Genomic DNA, 25,002 nt, shown 5'->3' on the forward strand with positions numbered 1-25,002 from the left:
AATTAGATATCCCTCTATCCGTGTGTCATTGGCTAATACATATCGGTTTTCTTTCTTGCATTCTTGAATACAACCAATCTCCTGTTACACTAGAGGGATGCATTTGACTTGGGAGGATTCTGTTCCTACAGGAGGAATTGGAAGACTCGGGTCAATAGACTCCTTCCGACAGTCAGAAAGAGGATCTTTGAATCTGCAGAAAGATGTCTTCATCGAGAGAGAAAAGGTTTCCTAAGTTTTTAGACTGTGTGTGCTGGGTTGTCTCTTATCGACTGAGCACTATCACTACGTCCTTCTAAGTTCTAATCTGCATAATAGAAGGGACCAGAAAACACATTCTCCAGAATCCCTTTTCCCACATGGCCCCCAGTTAGAGTCTACCAGGGAGAGGAAAATTTTTATATAATGGGCAATGTTAAGAGGTGTGCTGGCTGGGGCCCCAGTGGTAAGACAGCAGGACAGGAAGGACAGATTAGACTCATTCATTCTTTGAACCACTTCTCAGGCACTGTTCAAGGTGCTGTGGTGGCAGCTCTGAACCAAATAGACCAGCAGGGGCTTTAGCGGAGACCAAGCTAGGTGGACAATCCTCCTCATCCAGAGCCCCATGGAGAACAGGCCACCCTCCAGCCTTGTCCCGTTGTCATGCAGAGGCTCCAGTGATACCCTCACCAGACCCCAACCTGGGAAGGAGGACAGGGAGGAGTGTTAAATTGAATTCATAGTCTATACATTCCAAAGAGACTCTTTTTTAGTTGGGCAGAGGTGGAGAATAATTTACAAAGGAAGACACTAGGGTATCAAAAATCCATTAATTATCAGGTTTAAGTTTCCTGTTCTACAAACATTTGAGGGTCCAGGAGGAAGATTCAATCTGTGACAGGAAATAAGGAAGCTCATCAGACTGACAGTACTTAAAATCTCATCCCCATGTCTCATGCATATGCAGACTTACTTTTGTTTTTGTCTTTAAAAATGGGATCCTACCCATACACTTCATTCTCCAAATTGTCATTCATTGTTCTCTATGTCATCCCGGAAAGTCTGCCCAGCCACCGGGTTCCGTTACTTTCATCATTTTGCAGTCCATGAGAGCAAAAAAAATATGATACTGCCAGTAGAAGGGTTCCAGGCTCCTTTAAAATGAATAACAAAACCTTTCTGAGAGATCAAATCAATCTGGAGATTGCAGTTATTATTGCAATATACCACTGAATACAGATTTCCTTTTTGGCTGACAGTGCAGGGCAGTTGCATAGAGAATTAACCCACTTTGTTTGTAAATGGGTCAGTACAATTCATAATTGTGTCTGGAAAGCTATCCAGGCTTCTTTGGCTTCACTGTGTTTATACTAAAACAAAAAATTAATTTAGGCTGATTAGAAAGGGAGAAGTGTCCATGGGTCACTACAAAGTAGTAAGAATCTGAAATATGGAGCATTTAAAGATCAAGTCTTGGTGGCTTTCAAGATTGGAAATTAGTAGAAATAAAATATTTACAAGGAAAAGACCTGATGATCCTAGTTATAGAGAGAAGTGTACAATGAAATGAGTGAGTGAGACTCGCTGGGTTTTTCCAGAAGAGAGAAGCTTACCACTAGTGGAATAAAGATTATTTTGGATTGTAAGGACACAGCATATTAAATAATATTGAATTACACAACTAGAAAACTATTCCAATTGCAATTCCCTTAATACCTTCTGATTCCCTAAAGGAAGAAGGCTCAAGCTGGTGCTATTATCTGATTATCACATTTCTCACCCTTGCTAATCTCCCTTTACAAAAAAAATGAAAGAAGGTCTCAGTCTGGAAGCCTTCGGCAGGCCATATCTGTCCAGTTGATAACTTGGTGCTGTTTTCTTTGAATTAATGTTTACCACTGTCTTTTATTTGTGGACTGGGATTTGTTTTCCATTTATCTGGGATATGAAGTTTCCTTTAGAAATATATTTATTCATATGAAAATGAGGGAGCAGATTTAAAGCAAAGTATTAAGGAAGTAGTACATGTTGTTCAAGATATGGCAAAATTTTGAGCATGTCATATGAATGGCAGATGTTTGGGAAGCATTGTGTCAGCACACAAACTATTCCTGCCCCGTGGTTCTTTAAATATTTTTCCTTAAAGTAGGTCAAACATGTCCCTTGTTTACACTACTGCTTGCTTAGCATATCGTTCTTCATAGATGCTAGAAAGATCATTTCTCCCAGTGTAGAGGTATCATGGCCTGTTCCCAATTATTGCACTAACTTCAATGCAATATTATGGTAAAAGAAACCTAACATGGAATATTAGTCCCAAAATGTTCCCTCAGAAAATTAGGAAATTATTTTGTGACTCACAAATTTAGATGAAGATACTTGTTTGGAAAGCTCATGGGGTTCCCTAATATCTAGTGTAATTGATGGAAAATAAAAATCATCATGTTTACATTCCAACTCTATTCTCTAGTCAATTTTCCTTTTTCTATGCCAGTTTCTGCCTCTACAAAATAGGAATGGAAGGAGAAAAAAAAAATGGTGGCTTAAGGTGGAGGTTATGTGGGAAGGGGTGGGAACTAAACTGATGGACTGAGATAGATGGAGAAGAAAGAAAAACACTGATAGAATCATCATAAAGAAAGGATTTTATAGATGGGCTATTCCAGGAGATTGCAAAAAGCACATCCTTTGGAATTGACAGATCTAAGTTCAATTTCTGGCTTCACAACCTACAAGCCACAAGCCTCAATTTCCTCATTAGCACAATGGGATAATTAAACTTAACTCATCATTGTCAGAAAAAGCACAAGTGGGGAAGAGAGGGTAGGACGACATCAAGAAATGTTTCTGGGTGGTCTATTGAGACAGTATTCTGGTCACTAAAAGAATTTGGAAGTCATGGTTTTCAACCAGAGGAATTAGCATCTACAGAAGTTGTTCTTAGGGTGATTGATCAAATTATATATTTTGTCAGACAGAAATATTTTCAGGGCAAATTTATAAAACAACATATTGTTTTTCAACAGAAGGGCCCAGCTATTATTTTTCAAGTTCCATCAAATATTAGATTGAGATCTAAAATCACAAACGTCATGATCTTTGCCTCCTAGTTCTCTCACAACTTGAAGAATCTGGATCTCTTTCTCGTCATCTAAGAATTTTAGAATTAGAGTATCCAAGCAGTGCTCCCAATCAGCTATGATAGGGTGTTGAAAATGTTTGCCCAATTGTCCACCCTAGAGCCAGGAGTCATATTTTTCAACATCAAACTTGCTCTCTACAACTGATTAGCTCTAATCTTCCTTAATTTCTTACAGATCATGAGCCCTGAGGATCTAACCTAATTTGCATGTCTGTCACAAGGGGCTGGTATTGTGCTGAAAATCTGGCCCCAGCATGTTAGGAAATGCAGTATAAACAATGTCGTCTTTACTCAGCTGAGACACTCCTCCTAAGTGTAAAAGCCTGTGATTAAAAGTAAGTACAAGAAGAGTAGAGCAGAGTGGTGATGTGTGATGGGTCTCGGTGGAATATAGGGAGGTTTGCTTGGGGCACGTACACACATGGTAGACAGTGGGTTTGGATAGCGCAGTGAGGTATGCAGATGGAAACCACACTCATCCTTGAGATGTAAATAAGAGATGACTGGGGATTTAAAATGAGACCAGGGCGGTTAATGCAATAACTAATCAGAGAAGCCAGGAAGGCATGGCAATTGACCAGGTTGAACTTTTCTGACTGTCTGCAGGATGTGAGACAGGCCCACAGGACAAGTTTCCCTACTTCACTGAAATACCAGAATCAGCTCATCGATGTGCTAAGGAAGCTGTTTCTGGGGCCAGTAATTCGAGGCATGGGCATCAAGAAGATGCTCTCATTACAGCTTATAATTGTTCTCAGCTCACTCTCATGCCACACTCTTTTCACAGAATCTTAGAACAGGATGCCCTTTGAGGTCACCTACTGAATGAGAAAAATGTATGGGGAAGCATGTTGCAAACTGGCAAGTTTTATGCAACTAAAAAGCTGGCTCATTAATAGATGATTCAGTCCTTGGGTTCCTGGTTAAAGCTCCAAGGAGCCTCACCAGAGCCTGCCCCAAGGAAGGAGTAGGACCTTAAGACTTTGCTGAGATGCTGTAGGCCAAATCCCCATTCTTGACTCACCCAGAGCACCGTCCTTTTTTTTTTTTCATCAGATTTACATATTGGATACTGAGATTCTTTTAAAATTAGGAGTGCTTCTAAGAACCACCAATGTGACCCAAACTCCCTATTTTCCAGGCAGTGACCCGAGGCCCATTTGAACATTCAGTAAGTATGGTATGTTAGGTATGGGGATGCAAGATTGAACAGGGCAGGTATTGTGCCAGCTCTCTTGGAGGTTACATTCCATTGGGGTAGAAGTAGAGACAGGTAGGCATTAAACACATCATTAATAAATCATACATTAGGGGCATCCTAACCTATTCAGATCGGCTTGGGTGCTCCAGAGTGCTCAGACTTTAAAGAAGTATAACTCCATCTTGGCCCCCAGTGTGGGCTCCAGAGATTTCCCTCAGATTTGCAAATCTCCAGAATCCTCTTCACAGGGGGATGGAGGGTGGCTTAGGTGCAAGTAACTTGGAATTGCCACTTGTGTGCAGGCTGCCTAGCGGCCTGCTGCTCTCACAGAGGCCCCACCCTCAGTTGGTTGACCGAACCCTCCTGGGCAGCAGATCCACTCACAGGCAACTCTTCTAGATCAGGCCCCTCACATCAAATCCTCACATGCGGAAGCCTCTCTTTCTTGTCATCAACCTGCCCCTGTCCCCAGGTTTCCTTAAGTTCTTGTCCTCAGCCACTAATATTTTAGCTCAAAACCCCTTTGTTTTCCCCCATAGAACATGGTCCGTCAGAAAATGTTTGAGCCTCTATAAGACCCTCTCCCAAACCATTTGCCACAGAAAACCTGTTCTCCCTTTCTGAAGGATAAGATGCACCTTGTGGTTAGAATTGCCTGGTCTGCATGTGGTAGAGAGATGGTGTTTTAGTTTCCTAGGCTGCTTAAGCAAATGCCATGAAATGGTTGGGTTAAACAATGGGAATTTATTAGCTTACAGTTTTGAGGCTAAAAGAAAGTCCAAATCAAGGCATCATCAAGGGGATGCTTTCTTTCTGAAAACTGTGACTTTCTGGGGCTGGCTGCCAGTGATCCTTGGTCCTTAGTTTGTTACATGACATGGCACATGGTGAGTTCTCCTTGTCCCTACCTTCTTTTTCAGGTTCTATTGATCTCAGCTTCTGGCCACACCCTCTGTGGCTTTCTCTCTTTCTCTGTCTGAATTTCTTTCTCTTATAAAAGACTCCAGTAATAGATTAAGACCCATCCTGTTTGAAGTGGGACACATCTTAACTGAAATCACCTCATCAAAAGGTCCTACTCACAATGGGCTCACACTCACAGGAATGCGTTAAATTTAAGAACATGTTTCTCTGGGGCACATACATCTTCAAACCACCATAGATGGGTTAAAATCACTCTTTTTATAACAAACACACATAAAAGGAAGGAAAGAAAAAAACTGTATTTTCACATATGAATGATGCATTGAATGTTCAAATACTAAAGTAATGCTACAATCCCATTTGTGGTAAACGGTTTGAAACAGAAAAGTCGAGTGAGATGACAACTTGTAATAAGGTGTTCTGACCCAGTCTAGGAGGTCGGGGTAGGGAAGTTATCCCCAAGGGAGCAAGGAGGGAAGAGAGTGCTCTCAGCAGAGGCCACAACATGTGAAAAGGCCCTGGGGCAGTCTGGGGGCATGGCATAGTCAAGGAACTGAAGGAAGGCCACTGCCGCTGGAGATGAGCGAGCAAAGGGGAGAAGAATGGAGAGACGAGTGAGCACAAGTCGTTCAGGGTCTTGTAGACCATGTTACAGATTGGCTTCATTCCAAGTGCAACAGTGAGCCAATGAAAGGTTATAAATGCATATTTACCAAAATTGGGCGAGAAGGTAAGAGTTTATGTGGGGAGATCAGTTAGAAAACTCTAGCAGTCATCTAGAAGAGAAACGACGTTATCTTACACTAGGTTGGTGGCAACAGAGATGAGGAGGGATGACGAATTCATGAGATACTGAAATGGTAGAATCGCTGGAGCTATAGTGGATTGCAGAAGGAGAAAAGGATACTTTAAGACTGACTCCAAGGCTTGTCACGAGAAAATAGTTGCCACTGACTGAGATGGGGAAGACAAGGAAGAGAACACCCTGGGTTCAGCCTTGGACTGCTGAATTTGTGATTCTTATGAACCCCAGATCCAGGACTTGTTCCTCACAGACTGTGCACTGCACAAATCCAGGGATTGCTGCCAAGAGTACATGGTCAGATATTAAGGGGCAGTCCTAGAAAGCGAGGCTCCAGCTCTCCAGGTTTTACCTCCAGGTTCCCAAAATTCCATGACCATGAGTGGCCATTTTTGACAGGTAATTTTCTCTAGAATTCCTTTGAGGAAGGTTGTGCTTTTGACCTGTGACTTTGATGTCAGAAGTTAATGGACCCAGGCTTGAAGGGAGACATAAAAAACAAAATCAAAGGGAAAGATTTCCTTCCCCTTGGGACAGCCTTGAGTTCTTATTTCAGGAAAGGAAAGGGGGCATGTGTCAGTGTTTCTCAATGCTCAATGAGATTTTAAAATTCCATTGACAATTAAGCCACAAGGAGAGACTTACTCATGTCTAGTGCCGTATTCCAGAAGGTAGTGATAATTCAGGGCTTCGCAGAGCTTCAAAGGCCAGTGCCTCTTTCACTTTCTGAGACTCCTGATATATTAAAAATAAGAAATGCCGAAACAGAGATACAAAAACTGTGCCATATCTTAAATGATTCCACTGGACAAATTTACTCTCTTGACACACACACAATGCCATTTGATTGAGCCATTCACAAGTATATCAGGAGATCTACAAACAAGGTTCATTGTAGGCTGTATGGTCTGGTAACGTGGGAGAATATATAATTTTCAAAAAATGCTAAAGACAATATCACACAGTATATAGTGAACATGTGTCAAAGTTTCATTTGACTCATAGAGGAAGGAACAGAAGGATGACAAAACAGTTTCAAAAGAACAGGAAAAACTGGGATTTTCATGGTCAATGGGAAATAAAGGCATGCTAAAATAAGATTGTTAAATTAAATTCTAACTGGTTAATATCACACATAGAAAAGAAAAAAAAAAACATGGCTTTTTAGGTAATCTTGACTCTGAGTCAAAAAAGAAAATAATCATGCTTTTTTCATTTCACAGATTTGTAAATAAATGGACACTAGATCAATTGCCCAAACTCAGTGTGTCTCTGTTGTCCTTTGTGCCTGGGAAGCCAGGAAAAAGAGTCCTTTCTTCCCCCTCGGCAGCATCCTAGGTTTTGAAATTCAACTTCACAAATAGCAGTCAACTGTACCAAACTCCAAATTGAAAAATATTCTCACACAATGGATATTTGTTTAATAGTGAACTGAAGATTCCTAAGGCAGGTTTCTCATGTTCAAATGCACCGCTGCATACTCCTGCTTTAAAGTGGTAGTTTCATCAGAGAAAGCTGATGAATAAGTGAAAAGAGGTAATAGGAAGTGAAGGAGAACTTTATTTAGGCAGCAGTGCCGGAGTGGTGAAATTCAATGAAGAGAGGTAGGGATGGATCGAAAATTTATACACTAGAAGAGATTGTTATTTTTAGAAACTAAAATTCTGTGACTTGTTCCCCAAAAACACCTGTCCAATATTACAATCTACCCCGTAATGAATACCATTAGGGACTTATTTAGGAATGGGCTTTTATGTTAAAAATCCCTGTGCAATGTTCATCATTTATGGAGTTCTATGAAACCTGTAACATCTGGGCTAGTATGGTTTTAATATACATTGATAATTTTCAAGCATAATTCTACATTCACTTTGGAAATAGAGAACAGGAAAATTGCAGGGAAAGTTACAAATAAGACATAGAAAAGATCTCTATACTTACCCCACACCAATCGTGATTTTCCCTTCTAACTGAGCATCAGTCCAGAAATATCCAGGTATTGATGTGTTCCCATAGTCCTAAGCAGGCACTATTTTGAGATCAAGTTTAGCAAAAACCAAAGTGCCAAGAAGAAGTGGGATCTTTCACCTACATTTTCTGCAGAGAGCTGTCACAGGCAACTTTCACTACTTTGTCAACAGGCTCATTTTGATGGCATTTGGAATGGTACCAGGTTCTATTTTTCAATTCAATTCCTACTTGGTTGGACTTTAAGATAATCCTGGGATTTTAGTCCAGCACAACTCTCTATGTGCCTCTAGGTGTGTCTTCCCTTCTGCTGTCTCCCAAGATGGAGAACCCAGTTTTATTCACCCCTGTATCTCTGGCACACGTGCAAGTGAATGTCACATACATGGAAGACACACAAGAAATGTTTGTTGACTGTTTGACTGGAACTAAACAGCTCTGCTTTTCAGGGAGGAATATCACAGGGGTGCAGGAAACCATGGTTCCAGGACATTTCCTGGGAGTTGAGCCATTATCTCTTCCTCCCACACTGGAAATTAGAAAAGAAGTGCAGGTGATTCTACAGAGGATGATCGTAGCTACCTAGAGCAGGATGCATGATGGCACCCAAAGCTATGTGGTCCTAATCTCTGGGACCTGCAAATGTTACCTCACTTGGGAAAAGGGACTTTGCAGATGTGAATAAGTTAAAGATATTGAAATGAGGAGATTATCCTGTATTATCCAGGTGGGCTCTATGCAATCACATCTGTCCTTTTAAGAGAGGAGCAGGACGATTTGATTTATGGAGAGGAGAAGATGATGTGGAGGTGGAGCAGAGACATTTGAAGATGTTGGCCTTGAATATTGAAGTGATGTAGCCACAAACCAAGGAGCACCTGGAGCCATCAGGAGCTAGAAGAAGCAAGGAAATATTCTTCCCATTGAGTCCTTAGAGGGAGTGCAGCCCTGCTGACCCTTTGACTTCGGATTTCTGGCCCCCAGAATGACGAGATGATAAATTTTCAGCCACCTAGTTTGTGGTCGTTTGTTACAGCATCCCTTGGAGATGAACGTACAACTCATCCTTCATCTTTCACCCGACTGGCTGCCCCATCTCAGGTCTCAGCACTCACTTCTCTGCTGTTCTCAAACCCAGAAATGTGGGATGACAAGGTCACTAGATCTACAGTCAGAAGGTTTAGCCCGCTCTTCACGCAGCAGCTGTATTCACTCAGCCAGTTGCCCAAGTTCCCTAAATTGTACTTGGCCTGAGGAACAGATAAATCCAAGGCACAATTTTTGCCTTGGAGGAGCTCACGGTTAAGTGGGTGAGACAGGTAAACAGGGGCAGGATCACGCTAGTAAGCGATGTGTGCTGAGAGAGGCAAATGTGCAGGGTTCTAGGAGACCCCACTGGGGATCCCATGAACAGATCCCAGATTGTCCTGGCTCTCCCTCAATTTACAGCCATTGTCTCTTGCTCACTGCCTGCTTGGTGGACTTCAAGCTCCAGCATCAGATGCAGACAACCGTACAGAGACTGCTCCCGCAGCTCCCACAATTGCATCAGGGCAAATCCCTATTGTAAATATCTACCTTGGGTGGTTCTGGTTCTGACTGAACCTGACAGATGCACCCTTTCTCATCTTGCTACTGGGGATTCAATGAGGCAATGGATGTGACACCGCTAAAGGGGTTCCTGACACCTAAGAAGCCCTCCACACTTGGTGGCCAGTGCCATATATGAAAACAACATGGGTTTGGGGGAGAGACAAGCCTTGATTTGAGTCCTAGATTTCTGTGTATATTGGGTCAAGTTGTTTCTGCCATGTAGAGTGGTCATGAAGTCTGAGTATGTCTGGCACATAGTAGGTGCTTGGCCAGGGCTGTCATCACAGTTGTGCAAGTTGTGCACTGCTCAGCCCCAGCACTGTGTGACCCTCCATGGAGCCACTCAGGGCCCAGCGTGCAGTCATTCAGGCCGTGATGACGATTACATGAAGAAGTTAAAAATCACAACCTATGTTCAATTAGCTAGTTTCTGCCACTCAGCTTCAAATACTCTGGATCAAACTCAGGTTTCCAGTAGATTATTGATAAACCATACTTTCTATCTGTGTGAACATAAGACAACCCTCCAATCTCCCCCCTGGATTGATAAGGACTATCAGTACTTAAAAATTTTTTTGGTCAAGCTTGGAAAAGAGTCATCAAATATTATATAATTCAATAATGATTTATGTGTGACTGGCTACCATGATTTTGGTTACACAAAGTCTGGGAGAATGAAAAGGGTAATCAGGACCCCAGGATTTTTCTCTAAGGAAACGTGAGCATGAAAAGTCCTGAAATAGAGGGGGGAAAGGTACTCAGAGCATGCATGTGCAAAGGCCTGAAGGCTTGATAATAAACTGCAAAATGGATTAAAAAAATTATTAAGCAAAGTAGCAGAATTCCATCTGAATTAAAACCTAGTTTCTGCAGGAATTGACTTGAGGATATTGGCCTCTCCATTCCCCATCCCAGCACAGTCACTTTAGAATGCCTTTCCATGAGACAGAGCTTCTTTTAAACCGGACTATGTAATGAACTTGTCCAATCTGAAATGTTCAGTGGTTTGTAAAAATTTGGGAGCAAGACAGGGATTTAAATATATCCATTAAATGCCAGCCTTTTGCAGAAACCTTTTATAGACATGCAGTTCATGACACCACTCCAACGAAGAGGTACATACTGTCATTTCACCAGAAGGCTGTAAATCAGAGGGGGCTTGGCGCTGACAAGCCACCAACAGCACATGGGGCCTTGGCAGGGCATTTGCAAGGACAGATTATGGGCTGACTGCTCTTCCCTTCAGCTACAACCATGGAGAACTCTTCTCTGTCTCTTCAATGTCCCTCTCTTTTCCTTTCTCCTCCCGTTTCCCTCTTTTCTCTTTGTCTCCCTTTCCTGTGACGCAGTCTGTCTCACCATCTCCTCCCCTTCCCTTCCCTCTTCTCTCCCCTTTATTTCCTTTCTCTCTTTTGTGTTTGAGCTCTGAAGTCAGGCTGCCTGGGTTCGAATCCCAGAGCTGCCACTTCCCAGCTGTGTGACCTTGGATAAGTTTCTTAACCTCTCTGTGTCTCAGATTCCTCATCTGTGGAATGGCAACCATCATGTTTACCTCACTGGGGATTGTAAGGATTAAAAGAGACAAGCCTTGCAAAGTGTTTACCAGAAGACTGCACACCGAACAGGGCTCAGTCGTGGAGTCTTAATTCTAGTTATTTCCTCTCTCTTTGTCCTCTGTCCTCTCCCTTGTTTCTTTCCTCCTTCCTTCCTTCTTTCTTCTGATTAACCATCAAGGACTAGTTGAGGGGAGATAAAGAAGGTAATTCCCAGAACGAATCTCAAATCACACCCTCGAAGTCCCTTCTGGCCACTCCTCTTGTTTCCTGAGGGAACTTTATACAAACCAGCACCGTCAAAGGCTGCCCACTCCCACCCTCTCTTGACAAGCCTCCTGAGCATTTTAACATGGGACTTAACCTCTCTCTGGAGCTCAGTTTCCTTTTTATGTAAAATTAGAGCCCTGGATTTGGGGCACTGAACACCCTTTCCAAGTCTTAAATTGTTTCATATGTGACCTTTTGTCGTGTGGTCAGGAATCTCTTCCTAAAATCCAAATAAAATCCTTCTCCTTGCACTCGGAGTCCTCCATCTCTTCCTGTTCCTGTGGAAAAGAGGAACCTCTCAGTATCTGTTGGAGAACTTTATGTTGCTATGAAGTCCACATCGTGAAACAATCTCACATCTCTGTTCAAAATGATGTACTTTAAATCCCTCAACAAAATGCTCTATCATATACGTTCTCTCAGAAATCAGTCTCTAAAGCGTTTTTCCCCTAGGGTGCCTGTCAGTTTTCCAGTAACTTCTATTCCAGGTTATTACACTGTCGTTAGGCTGATGCTAAGATGCCACATTCCACGTCAACTACCACAAATGTGTCCTTGAAGGGATATTTACATTTTTCTTTGCACACAAGTAGAAAATTATTTCTACTTGTAGCAGAAAATCTAGACAGACTTTTGTATTTCATCAAGGAGAAATTCTAAGATGCTTGTTTCCCCTTCTTTCTCCCTCATGCCCTCCCTCTTCTCCCCATTGCCCCCTCAGCCCCCTTCCCCTTTACTCTCCTTTCATCCCCACCTCCTCTGAGTCTTCCTTTGCCTGCTCTCTTTTCTTTCCTGCCCTCAGTTTTCTCAGGTGTAAATGGAGATGTAATTATTTGTTTCAAGTAGTTTTGAACTGAAATTAATGTATTAGTTCAAAAACTCAACGCCTGCAATACAGTGATCATGCGATGTATAGAATGCAGACATTTAGACAGATATAACAGTATTAATATTAACAATTTACATGAAATAGATCTGTATTCTACTTAATGTTTTTAATTCTATTCTTTCTACCTAACTTATCTATACTCAACTCACCCTTCTTTTGTGGATGCTGCGTCCTCAGAGACTGGTGCATAGCAGGAATCCCCTAAATATGTCTTGAATGAATAATTGAAAGAATAAATGAATTAATGATAAAGCATCATCCAGAATAACAACTTACTGGAAATACGGGGCAGGAGGGTTTTGCACGCAGGGAGAGTTCTGTGAAAGCACAGAACATCTACTATAGGAGTGTGAGGGACTTACAATGGACATTGACGGTAACATTTCTCTTTGGAAAAAGTTGAGGGTTAGACTACTTCCCTTTTGACGATATATAAATAATAATAAAGCATTTATTAAGCACTGGTTGCATGCCAGACACCGTATCAGGGGCTATTCTTATATACCTTGCAAGATACCATTTCTTCTGCACATATTGGCACATACCTCAAATATACCTAATGACAAAAGTGGATTTTACTTTTTTAACTTGACTTTTCCACAGTGTTGCAAGAGCCTTATAGTGGTAAATCCTTCTCAGGTATCAAAAAGGGCCTAAGCTGTATAGTTACTAAATTCGTAAGAGCCTTGGTAATTAATATATATTTTCACAGAGAGGCAACCCAAGGGAGGATGATGCTTACAAAACCCCTTCCAAGTTGCTATCAAGAGAGATGAAGGTGTTACTACCGTCTCTGCTAACTTTCTAGGAGGGATGAAGGCAGGCTGACTCTCTGGGTTCCTTCTAACATGGTGATTTGGGGCAAGCCAAGGACTGAAGTTGCTCTGATTCCATGTGACACCAGATTCGAATGTGCCAGAATCAAATACTCAAATAGATACACAGATGAACAGATACAGAGGGACTGGTTGCAGGTCTCTTGCCCACCCCAATGAACTGCCCTTCTCTCCCCCACTTTCACAATTGGTTTCTGATCACAGCTCTTAATTTTCCACTTTCACAGATCCTGTAAACAGTACACATTAAATACAGAAGTGAGGACAGTGGCTGTTTGACAAAGGGAACCAACACCCAGTAATGTCTCACTGAAGAACGCAGATGACGTAAACCCATCAGTGTGTTCCTAGGTAGCCGGGGAGGCCGGGAAAGCATGCAGTTCATTTACTAATGTGAGTGCTTTAACGAGGAAGGCGAGGCAGCCATGTTTACAGGGCTTGAAGACTTGCCAATCATAGCACAATCTCCCCTTCTTCCTTAAGAAAGAAAAACTTGGGGGAAATGGCCAATGACGAGATCAGAGCGTCCTTCAATACACTCTCACCCAGAAGGCTTAAAAGTGTGTATGCCTCTTGGTTAGGTGTATTGGTAGGCTTTTCAATATCACTGGCAAATTCATTTTAGAGGCCTTCCATACTGAGGTCCTAAGAATTAGGCCTTTATTTTCCTTCTTTGGAAACTTAAATTTTGGGGTGGGGAGGTGGGGTGGGGGGGGTGGAGGTTTCACTTCACCCAAGGTCAAGGTCTGAAACAAATCAGCAGTAGACATTTAAAAACCCGAACGGGTCCAGCTGGTTGACATTCTTATATTCTTTTCCTATCAGCTCTTGGTTAGTGGTGAAAGCAAGGAGGATCAAAAAAGCAAAACAAAGAAACCTGTAGCAAATGCAAAGCATTTTTTGAAGACCTAGAATCTATAGGTATTGTTTTGTGCACTGTGAACAGAACTGGCACTGAGGGCCCTAGTGGAGGGAAAAAAACATTAAGACAGTAAGCATAATTAACCATTGGAATTCATCAGTGAAAACTATCAGGATGCTTTGCTAATTCTGCAGATTTAAAATTAGGCTTCATTTCTAGAAATAGACACACAGAGAAGGCTTCTGCTGGTAAAGCACGTCAGGATGTCTGAAAACCTCTCTCTGCTCCATAGAATTATCAGGTTCTTGTTTATTCTCTGCAAACCTTGCTCTCCCCACTACAGGGAAAGACCCATCCTCGTCTCCACAACCATTCCTGCTCTTTGGAAAGAGAAGCTTGGAAAATAGAATTTCAACCCTCAGGATTCATTCATCCATTCATTTAACAAATACTTATTGAGCACCTGCTAAGTGCCAGGGCCTATTATAGGTGCTGGGAATAGAGACATGAACAAGATGACCAAAATCTCTCAGGAACTCACATCCTAAAGTAGAGGTTGGCAAATTTTTTTGTAAAGGGCCAAAGAGTAATATTTTAGGCTCTGGTGCAACTATTCAATTCTGCCTCAGTAGCAAGAAAGCAGCAGTAGACAATATGTAAACAAATGGGTGTGGCTGTGTTCCAATAGAACTTTATTTATAAACATAGGAGGCAGCATGGATTAGCCCAAGGACCACAAGTTCTTGCAAACCATAGTTTGCTGACCCCTTGTGTCGGGCCTCATGATCAAGTTTACCTTCTCTTTGGGTTTTTCCCATTTTATGAGTGCTGGTTTTAGTAGCCTGCTGTCATTTTTTCAGCCTGTTTCACCTTGTTTTAAGGGATAACATTCTATTCAGCTTCCTGCTGTTGGATTTCATTGATGCCCGCCAACTGGCAGTTTAGATATCCATGAACCTATTAATTGAGAACACCCGATCAGTCCACCCATGAGTGACCAGCTGCTAGATCTCCTGTCACCAGCCTCTGACCACCTGTTGGGACATTCTGTGAGTGAGTCTATGCAGCCTCCCCAGTGTTGGAGGAAGTATGACTATATGACTATCACCCTTTATTTGCTGCCTTTTATGCAACAACCTGGGGTTTCTCTTAGGACCTCAGATTGTTAGGGGGCCATTAAGGGTCTGCCCCATCCAATGAGCAGTTATAATTTCTGGATCTGGTCTAGACCCTCTCTGTCTGATCTATTGCACTGCAATGAACCAGGAAAATTTAGCCTCATCCCCAAGAATATCAATCATTCTAAGATACCTGCTTTAATATTGGTTGTTGCCTTATAATTGATGATGGAAAAGCAAGAAAAGAAGTGTGTGCACGTGATAGCTATGTGTGTGTGGGGGGGGCAGTTGGAGTGGTGATAAGATACAATAACAATGGACCTGTGAAAATATAATGTCAATGCAGCAAAGTACAGAACATTTTCTGATCTTAACAGTCAGTACCACTGACTGTTCGCTGTGTGATCTCCATCTTGCTGGGCGAAGCTTCAGAGGTAGAGGGAGCGGGTGTTGCTTGTCATAAAAGAGGGAGAAAAATTGCAAGCTCTTGAAACAATCCATTGAGGATCAGGGTATGAGAGTTTAGGATGGAGAAAAAGAGGGCACCAGCGTAAATAAGAGTATAAAGTTTCACTCCCAAAAAAGTCTCCAGTAAACTCCACTAAATTGCAAATATTTGATGCGAAGACTTTTTGTTGCTAATGGGGTGGTGACAATGAAGAAGGCACTGTGTTTACAATGGGGTGCACGATGCATCCCCACAGACAATGAGTGAACAAGCTGAATTTAAAGAGGTAGTGGGATCAGGAGAACTTAGATTTCTAGGAAGTCTCAGAAACATTTGGGTGGGGTTTGGACTGTCCAAACTCTCCTAGATCTCAAGGGGCAAGGGGGAACATAATTGGCCTCTGTGTGTCACATAAGAAAAATCCAAAATAAAATTGCACTTACATTACAAGCAAGATACCTGGTTAAGCCAGTCCTCAAATTATTGTAAAAGAAGCAAAATTTATCCTTTTGATTTCCAACTTCCTCTCTCATTTCATTTGGCTCTCTGGTGGGACCATCTCTTTCTATACCAACCAGCCTTCCAATTTGGTCACAATTTTCCCATTATTCCATCATAGTAAAATCTACTTTAGGAAGTGCATGTGAATGTGTTGACACTAAAGCACAAGACCCCAACACCTTAATATTCTCTTCTTCTCAGGAATGTGGACCAGAATCTTTAGCTGAAAGCATGGCAGTCTTGCCATGGGGTTTCACATGCCAGCCAGCATGTGGAGGATATACTAGATAGAGACCCAATCAAGCACAGTTCAAATCACAGCAAGGCAGAAAAAATTGAGCTGGATCCCTATCTCACACCTTATCAAAAATATGTTTTATATAAATCAAAGAATTATATCCTTAACCATAGACAAAATGTATGATACTTTTACATAACAAAAAAATACAACAAAACCCAAGAAATACGACACACTGAGAAAAAAATATATTTGCCACACATATTGATAGTCAAAGGGCTTACATTTCTTTTTTTTTTTTTTTTTTGAGTTTTTATATTTTATTTCACACGTTCACTGCATATTTTCTATAACAAGGATTTTTAATTAGGGAAGTTGTGGGTTCACAGAAAAATCATGCATAAAATACAGGGGTCCCACTATTTTATACCACCCTATTAATTTGCATCTTGCATTGATGTGGTACATTTGTTACAATTTATGAAAGCTCATTTTTATAATTGTACTATTAATTATAGTCCATGGTTTAATTTAGGGTTCACTGCTTGTGTTGTGCAGTTCTATGGATTTTTTTAAAGTTTATTCTGGTAACATATATACAACCTAAAATTTCCCCTTTCAACCACATTCAAATATATAATTCAGTGCTGTAGAGAACATTCACAATGTAATCATATCACCAACCTCAATTAACAAAACTTTTCCATTATCCCAAAGAGTAACTGTACATTTTAAGTCTTAACTACCAATTCCCTACCATCACCCAACCCTCCAGTAAGCTATATTCTAGATTCTGACTCTATGAGTTTGCTTAATCTAATTATTTTATATCAATGAGCTCAAAAAATATTTGTCCTTTGTATATGACTTATTTCATTAAACTTGATGTCTTCAGGGTTCTGTCATGTTGTTGTGTATATCAAAACTTCATTCCTTTTCATGGTTGAATAATATTCCATTGTTTGTACATACCACATTTCGTTTATCCATTCATTGGTTGATGGACACTTGGATAGCTTCCATCTTGGCATCTGTGAATAATGCTACTGTGAACACTGGTGTGCAAATATCTGTCTGAGTCCCTGCTTTCAAGTTCTAGGGTATATACCCAGAAATGGGATTGTCAGGTCATCTGGTAATTCTACACTTAACTTTCTGAGGAACAGCCAAACTGTCTTCCACAGCAGCTGCACCATCTTACATTCCCACCAGCAATGAATGAGTGTTTCTCTTTCTCTACATCCTCTCCAACACTTGTCATTTCCTGTTTTGTTTTGTTTTAAAAAATAGGAACCACTCTAGTAGCTATGGAATGGTATCTCATGGCTTTGATTTGCATTTGCCTAATGTTGAGCATCTTTTGGTGTCCTTTTTGGCCATCTGTATATCTTCTTTGGAAAAATGTCTATTCGAGTCTTTAGGAAGGGCCTACATTTCTTAACATATAGTGATCTAACAGATTGTTCCTTCCTTTAATAAATACTTATTATCTGCCTACTGTGTGTCAGCCACACTTCCAGGCTTGCTCTGGAGATGGCAGGAGTAAACAAGCAAAGTCTGTCTTCCTATGCAGCCCGTTTTCTGGAGTGTGAGTGTATGAAGCATAAGGAGAAACTCTAACATCTCCCGATTCCTCCCTGTGTTCCGGGACTTGTCCTGTGTCATCTAGCACAAGGAGAGCCGCGGGGCTTGCTGAAGAGGGGGAAAGGTGACTCTAGAGGACTCTGGACTGCCCAAAACAAAAACGCCTCTTTTAAAACAATAGTTGCTGCGGCTGCCTTCCCGGGCGTCAAGGCAACTCGAGGCCTCTTCACTTACCTGCTGCAAGAAAAGATCTACGTTAAATAAACGGTTCTGTCGCCACAAAACCACCACCGATCCCATAAGACGCTAGGCGAGTGGAGCTTTATCAGTCAAAGGGTGCAGGGACAGCTCTTTCCTGGCGGAGGACATGTTAGGGACCCTGCGCACTGAGCCCTTCTCCAGCCACCTGAGCTCCTGAGGGAGCCACAGGGCTCAGGAAGCAGCGCCTGCGATCAAATCCTGCGGTAGACAGCCCCGACTTTCTCTCAGGGCCACACCCATCCCCAATAAAGAGGTTTGGGAGTCCAAAAAAAAGAAAAAAAAAAAAAAGGAGGTGCAGATGCCGTGATGGGTATCTCAATGAACAGGAGCATGAACTGACAGATCACAGAAAAATAACTATGAAATATGATGGTTTATATTTATTGAATGCTTTCTGTTGATAAGGGGCCTTACACATATCAACTCAATTAATCTTTACCACTCTATGAGATAAAATAAGTACTATTATCTTCATCCTCATTTTAAAGACATGCAGATTGAGCCACAGAGAAGTTATTTAACTTGCCCAAAATTATATAGCTGGTAATAACTGTTCTACCTCCAGAATCCACTCTCTTTAACCATTAAGTTAAACCCAAGCTTTCAATAGCTAATAATATATAAAAACATGTTCAATTCCATTCATAATTTTAACTGCCAACTAAACAACAATGGTATGTCATTCTCACCTACTAAACTGTATTGACTTCAAAAAAAAAAAAAGATAAAACGATGTTAAGGAGCATGTGTGGGAGAGATCTCTCATTTCCTGTTGGTGAGAGTGTAAATTGGTGCCAACTTTTTGGGGAACCGTTTGTCATTAAGTATGAAAATCTAAAAGGCACGAACACTTAAACTCCATAAGTAGGAATTTATCCTCCAGTTACGTTCACTCATTTGTAGAGAGCTATGTATAAGGATGAGCAAGTCAGTACCGTTTTGTAATAGACAAACACTGAGACAACTTAAATTTTATTAATAAGGGAATAGTTAATACAAATGTGGCACATTCAGTCAATGGAATACTTCGCCGCTATTAGAAAGAATCAGATTTGTATTTGCTGATGTGGAAAGCTCTTATTATATTACCAAGTAAAAATAAGCAAGAAAGCAAGAGGTAGAACAGTGGTATAACCTGTTACCATTTCTATAATTAAAACAAAGGGAAACACACACACACATACACACAGGAATGACATAAGAAACTCAGTAGCAGTATTTTTGAATTGGGAATCTGGGGCGAAAGAAGTCTCCTTTCATTTTATAAATTAGTTCTATTTTTTTTTTAATCACATGCATATATTTGTCTTGCAGTTGAGAGATACTGTTTAATTTTAAAAATACTTCCTGAGTATGTACAGGGTTTATAAGGCCAGTCTTGCAAACTAGAATAATCTGTATGCTCCCATGAGATCAATTCCAGGATGTAGACTCCCAGGAAGGGGGGGCTGCCCCTATGACCTCAGAGGCCAGGATTTGGTCCTTCCTAGGCCTTGAGGGAACACATGCTCAAGGTCATCAAGGTAGTTGAATAAAAGGAAACACTCCCTGATGTAATAATCAACTTATTCTTCTAAAGTTATCCAGACAGCCTGGACCTCCTCACCAGGAGCCAGCAAAATTTTTGTAAAGGGTCAGAAAGTAAATATTTTAGGCTTTGAGGTCCACAATAGTCTTTGTCACATTCTTCTTTAAAAGAAAAAACATTTCTCTTTAAATATGTAAAATTTGCATATGTAAATGTATAATGTACATATGTAAATATGTAAAATCTTTCTCACTGGCCATGCACACACAGGTCACAGGCTGGATTTGGCCCTTGGGGCTATAGTTTGCAGACCACTGCTCTACATCCAGTTCACAGTGGGGGGCAGACAGAGATGTGACAGGCATTCCACAGCAAGGTAACAGGTCTGGGAGCTCTCTCCACATACACCGTCACAGCCCTGCTAGTATTCCCAGACTAACACTTGTCCTGTGCCCCCATAGACTGATGCCCCAGGGCACATGACTCTGCTCTGCCCACCTGCTCCACCCCTGATACGGGAAACGGAATCTTAAGTCAGGATTTGCATTCTCCATACACTTCTTGAGATGCCCTTCCATCCCTCTCTCTAGACTTACTCACCACCTACACCCACACATAAGCACACACAAGCTGTGTCTCTCTCCTAGGTAAATCTCAGCTCTCTTTCCCTGGTATAATGTCAGGAGAAACAGTTGGCTTCATCCTTCATTCTCAGGGGGTTTATGTGGGCTCTCTCCCCTCTTGCTTTCCTTATCTTCTCTCTAGCACCCAGTTCCTCCTGCCTGCTTTTAAGGTCAACAGAAACCTCCCAGTGCTGGCCCAGGTCTGAGCAGCCTTTCCTGAGTGCACCTGGCTACTAATAGGCGAGTTTTGTGCATTTTTGCTTGAGTTCTAAAATTTCTGTTCCCAGAAAAGCATTGGCTACTTGTCCGATTTGCTTTGAATAGTGCCTAAGAGAGTAAGGTATACACATGGACATTTTCAGGAAAAACCATCCAATAATGATAGACATCTGGAAAAAACATCATTTTTAAAAACTGGCAGAAGCATAGGATGAGAGGAGCTAGGATTTTAGCATTTTCCTTTGGCACGAAAAGGTGGGACCCTCCTCCCAAGTCTGATAGATGAATGCATTGTCTTTATTGTGAAAGATGACCGATCGCTGGACGGGCGATTAATTTATTTCACCTGGGCTGCAAGTGGATTGCTTCAAAATGAAGTGCCCTCCTAGGTACTCTGTGGGCCGGGCAGGTCTGTGAAGAGAAATGATATGTGGTGTGTGGCAGAAGAACACATATGGTTGTGTGTATGTCCAGCCCAACTTCCTGCCTTGGAACCGGTGTCATGTGTTAACTGCAGCTCTAGGAGGAGCCATGAAACTTTGAGAAGCTGTGTGGCTTCGTTGGATATAGCCATCACTAAGCCATATACCTTGGTCCTAGATGAGTTCCATTGCATGTTTAAACAAGCAGCATGTCCATTCCTCTGTAAAATGAGAGGGATGGACAGTGGTGACTTCAGATGGCCTTTTCTGCTCAAACATTCTACAAGTCTATGACCTTGGATTGAAGCTTTCCAATTTTAACTCCAAGAACCCCAAGCCCAGGTATTTTTTTTTTATTCTAAAAAACACCCTTTAGTATATCTTGTAGCACAGGTCAGCTGACAACAAGTTCTCTCAGTTTTTGTTTGTCTGCAAAAATATTTTGCTTTTATTTTCTAAGGCTTTTTTTCACCGTGCAGAGAATTCTGGTTAGCAGTTTCATTCTTTCATCCACTTATTGAAGTCATTCTACTATCTTCTGGCTTCCATCATCTCTGCTGAGAAGTTAGTTGTGGCCCTAATTATTCCTCTTTTGAAGGTAATGTTTCCCCCAATTTGAGCTGCTTCTGGAACCCCAGTTCCATATATGTTAGACTTTTTCTATTGTTTTCCAAACAGCTCTTAGAAACCTCTGGCTGAGCTCCAGATATTCTAATTTCTTGAATGTACTGACCATAATTATTTTTAAGACCTTTTCTGCTACTTCCACTGTCTAAATTACCAGGCTGTCGCTTTCTAAGTCCTGAGACCATGGTGCTCCAATTCCTCTAGCACCATTTATTGAAAGGCTATCTTTCCCTCCAATTATGTGCTTTTTCAACTTTATCAAAAATCAGAAATATTTGTGTAGATCTGCTTCAGGGTTATATAATCTGTTCCATTAATCTATATCACATTTTCTTTGAAGCAATTATAAATGATATTGTATTTATAATTTTAGTTTCAACTTTGTTGTTAGAGCATAAGAATAAGTGCAATTAACTTTTTTGTGTTCATCTTGTATCCTGTGACTTTGCTGAACTCATTTATTAGTTTTAGAAGGGCTTTTTAAAATAGATTTCTTTTGGAATTTTCTACATAAACAGGCATGTCATCTGAAAATAGGAAGTTTTATTTCTTCCTTTCCTACCTGCATGCCTTTTATTTCTTTTCCTTGCCTTATAATGCTGTCTAGAACTTCCAATATTATGTTTAATAAGTAGTGGGAAAGGCCATCCTTTTCTTGTTCCCAATCTTAGAGGGAAAGCATGTAGAATTTCACCATTCAGTTTAATTTTAGCTGTAGGTATTTTGTAGATGCTTTTAATTGAATTGAGGATGCTTCCTCTATTCCTAGTTTGCTGGTACATTTTAATCATGGATGGATATTTGCTTTTGTTAAATGCCTTTTCCATGCTACTTAACATGAATGTATAATTTCCCTTTTTAACTTGATTATATTGATTGATTTTTCATGTGACATTTATGTAACATAATTTTAAATATTTTAAAGTGGATAATCCAGAAGCATTCAGTGCATTTCCAATGCTGTGCAACCACCGCTTCTATCTAGTTTTGAACATTACCATCACCCCAAAACAAAACCTTGTACCCATTAAGTATCACTCAGTATTCCTTCAACCCCTCTGGCCCCTGGCAACCATCAGTGTGCTTTCTGTCTCTATGGATTTACCTATTATTAAGACCTCATACAAATGGGAATCATACAATATGCGATCTTTGGTGTCTGGCTTCTTTCACTTAGCATTATGTTTTCCAGCTTCACACACATTGAAGCACATCTCAGTACCTCATCCCTTTCTGGAGCTGAATATTATTCCATTGTATGTATAGATCACAATTTGTTTATCTATTCATCCGTTGATGGACATTTGGATTGTTTCTACCTTTTGGCTATTTTGAATAGTGCGCCTATGGACTTTTGTGTACAAGTATTTGATTACCTGTTTTCAATTATTTTAGGCATATTACTAGGAATGGAGATGTTAAGACTTATGGTAAGTCTATGGTTAACTATTTCAGGAAGTGCCAGACTGCTTTCCACAATGGCTGAATTATTTTGCATGGCCACCAGCAATGTATGAAGGTTCCAAATTCTTCACATCCTTACCAATATTTATTATCCATTTTTTAAATGCATAGCCATCCTAGTGGGTGTGAAGTGGCATCTCATTGCAGTTTGATTGCTCTTGTTTTTGGTGTCACATAATTCATGTTGTGATGTTCCTGGTTCTTGGTATGACAAGTGATTTTTTATTGCATCCTGGGTGCTTGGAGCATTATATATTGAGTCCCTGGGTCCTATGTAATCTCATTTTTTAGTAGACAGTCCCCCTGATGAGCCCAAGGGTAAGTGTGTTCAGCTTCCACTGGGCACTGCTGACACCACTTCTCCAAAATGGGGCACTGACTCACGCTGCCTCAATGAAGACATGTCGCGTAGGACTTCAGCTCCCCCTGACACCCTCTCAGCCAAACTAAGACACCAATTCCACCACCTCATTATCTTCAACTGGATGCAGAATCTCAGCTCCCTGCTGGCATCAGAGGAGAGGAAGGTGGCAAACAGAGTGCCAGTTGGCCCTGCCTTCCACAGTGCCTTACTGATTCCAGGTGAGGGTGGACTCGCAGCTCCCCAACAGACCTAGTGTTCTGGTTTGCTAATACTGCCAGAATGCAAAACACCAGAAATGGATTGGCTTTTATAAAGGGAGTCTATTTGGTTACAAAGTTGCAGTCTTAAGGCCATAAAGTACCCAAGGTAAGGCATAAGCGATAGGGTACCTTCAGTTGAGAAAGGCCATTGGCATCCGGAAAACCTCTGTCAGCTGGGAAAGCATGTGTCTGATATCTGCTTGCTCCCAGACTGCATTCTCCAAAATGGCGTTCTCCAAAATGTCAGTGTCGGCTTCCAACGGCCATCTTCCAAATGTGTCTCCCAGCTGCAGCTCCTCTCTCAGCTGCTGTGCATTCTTCAAGGTGTCCCTCTTGGCTGTAGCAAGCTTACACCTTCTGCCTGAGCTTATATAGTGCTCTACTAAACTAATCAAGGCCCACGCTGAATGGGCCACACCTCCATGGAAATTATCTAATCAGAATTACCACCTACAGTGGGGCAGGTTGCATCTCCATGGAAACACTCAAAGAATTACAGTCTAATCAACACTAATACATCTGCCCACACAAGACTGCATAAAAGATAATGGCATTTGGGGGGACATAATACATTCAAACTGGCACACCTGGCTTATGCAGTGAGTGGGGAAATAGGTGTGTGGGACCAGCCCTGCTTCACACCACCTTGTTTAGTCTTCTTTTGTCAGGATGGAGTAGAGGCTTAGCTCTACTGGAAACCGCAGACACCAGAGAAGAGGTGGTGAAACCAAATGGAGATTGGCCCTGCCTAACACCACTTCATTGCATCTCAGCTGCAGGATGCGGATGGAGACCCAAGTCACCATTGGACCCCAACCCTACCCTGTGGGGGCTTTGGAGTTTACTGCCTTCTTCTACCAAATGGGAAGTGAACAATCAGCTGCCCGTTCGGGACCCTGCCGCCTACTCAGCAATATCCAGTGGGGCAGTCAGATCACTATTGCTTCTCTCCTCCTGCTGGATGGAGGATGAAAGATTAGCTTTCATGCTCAGCCCTGTCAACATCACCAGTGGTGGGGAGCAGAGGGTAGGGACCGGAACACACTACCTGCTTCCCTGGGAGGGAGGTTCCAAATAAACTTCCTGCACAGCTCACTGACATGTCAGAAGGGGAGGGTACAGTTTTCCTATTTGCATTTGACTATAGTGGAGCAGGTATTGCCCAAATGGTTTTCTGTTGTTAGGCCACCCTTTTCCCAGTCCTTTGGGGAAAACACGCTTGGCTTGGAGCTTTATTTGTCTACGCCTGTTAGTGGTGCTGGGTTGGAGGCTTCTGCAGCTGCTGTCTGGCATATCTAGGAGGCAATTAAGAAAACTCAGGGA

This window comes from Choloepus didactylus, chromosome 10 (genome assembly GCF_015220235.1).
Source record: "Choloepus didactylus isolate mChoDid1 chromosome 10, mChoDid1.pri, whole genome shotgun sequence".
NCBI lineage: Eukaryota > Metazoa > Chordata > Mammalia > Pilosa > Megalonychidae > Choloepus > Choloepus didactylus.